The following is a 2,001-nucleotide window of genomic DNA, read 5'->3' as shown; positions in this document are numbered from 1 at the left end:
ATTGTTCCCGAAGATAATAAACAAACATTTGCATAAAGCACATTTGTCCACTCATATGTTGATAAGAGTATTACAAACTGGAAAAATATTCCTCTAAGGTACATTTAGAACAAATAAAAAATGTGCGATTGATTTGCGATTAATCGCGATAAAATATTTTAATCGACTGACAGCCCTAATTATATATCATATTCTCAGTTTAAACAGCAACCGTTGTGTGTTTAGCATTTATGAGTGAAATCAACCCACTTCTATTCTAACAGCTGAGAGTCATTTTGAGCCAGTCCAATATGCATGTGTGTATAGAGAGCTGCGTGGGTGGGCGGAGGTGCTGGTGGTTTGGAGAGTAAACATTTTATTCATTCATACCCAAGTGAGATTTATCCTTTGCTATTTAGCACATTTACCTCAACATGAAGCCTGATCTCACCGGGAAGTTCGGAATTATTCTTATGAAATTATATTTGTAAAAAAATGTGATAATATATTAACACACTGAGGGTTCGTCGAGGTGAAATAAATAACACATTAACTGAATATATAGGATGGTAAATATGTTTGGTAAAGTAAATGGCCAATAAAAAAATGTCAAAATCAAATCATTTAGTTTTCATTTTAATAAATTACAATATAACAATGACCCAGAAAAAGTGTATTGAGCATTCTTATATTTTAACATACTTTAAAACATAAAATGAAAGCCAAACGAACCACATTTGTATTGTGTAAAGCAATTATAAACTCCAGTTTTTCACATACTGTATGGATGAGAATGGCATTTCTATCCCTAGAAGTTTAATATGACCAACATCTATTTTAATTGTTTGATAGTAGAATGTCCCTGTTTCCTTAGTTGCTGATCTTTCTCATAACACACATTTGGAACAGCATTGAATGCGTCAGTCTGACCATATTTTCACTATAGCTGTTCTGATCGGTAGTCATCCATGAGGGACCATTTAGCAACATTTCAATCTGAAAATCTTGTTCTCAATCAATTGATTAGAGAATGCACCAATTTCGAGGGATCAATAGTATCGGCTGCATTGATTTCTACAGTCCACAAGAGGAGCATTCAGGGAGGATGCACTATCATTTTAAATTAACAGATTATTCATCAGGTTTTTTTTCAGAATGATGTGAGAACTATGGCTACATTTCTGATATAATATTCCTTTTATTTGTGTATTTTCACACAGTAGATTGAAACCTCAAACAACCATGTGGTCTGGTAAGATCATGCCTAAAAATAACTTTAAGAAAACCTCTCTTTGCTATTTACATACAGCACAGTGTTTTTCTCAGTAGTCATCCAGTAAAACAAGGGTCACTGCTGACTCCACAGCCCTCTGGCCCTTGTTCTCACTTGCAAAGGTTGTGTTTTTTTCTTCCTGTTAGTCAGACTTTTACAAGCAACATTCCTGCCTCCTCAACAATTGGACTGCATCAGTTCCTGCTATCTTCTCGTACGAAGAAGGTGGCGAGCGAGCCGAGGGGGCCAGCCCGTGCAGGGCATTGGGAGGAGGGGGGAGGTGCGTGTCTGCTGGCAATGAGGGTGAGTAGATCAGTGCGGCTCAGAGTCTGTGAGGCGGTGATAAGATTCCAGGATTTTCCCAGTGTGACAGGCCTGCTCACCAAGCCGTACACTCCTCTGCATGAAGAAACCCCCCCTCCCCCAAACCCTCGGGCTGCTACACCTCAGCAGCCCCTGTCACCTGCAGCCACACCCCAAACACAAAATCTTAATCTCTTAGTTTTTTCGGTCCCAGGTGAATAAATGTGAAATACAAAAGTAAGTATTTCTACTTTCCGGTTGTGTGCTTTCGACACTACACTAGTTGTGCTGTCTCTTTCTTTTTCCTCTGGCTCAATTCTCTTCCTTTATCTCAGCCTCCCCCTCCCCTCTCCCTCGGATGGCAGGTCAGGCAGTGAGCTGTACGGGCTCAGAGGAGGTAAGGACGCCGCGGTGCACATTAATAATGAAAGGCCTTAGCCACCACT

The sequence above is a fragment of the Notothenia coriiceps genome, unplaced genomic scaffold, assembly GCF_000735185.1.
Source record: "Notothenia coriiceps isolate Sejong01 unplaced genomic scaffold, NC01 NC01_scaffold00013790, whole genome shotgun sequence".
NCBI lineage: Eukaryota > Metazoa > Chordata > Actinopteri > Perciformes > Nototheniidae > Notothenia > Notothenia coriiceps.
The sequence above is the reverse complement of the archived record's forward strand: the minus strand, read 5'-3'. Positions refer to the sequence as shown.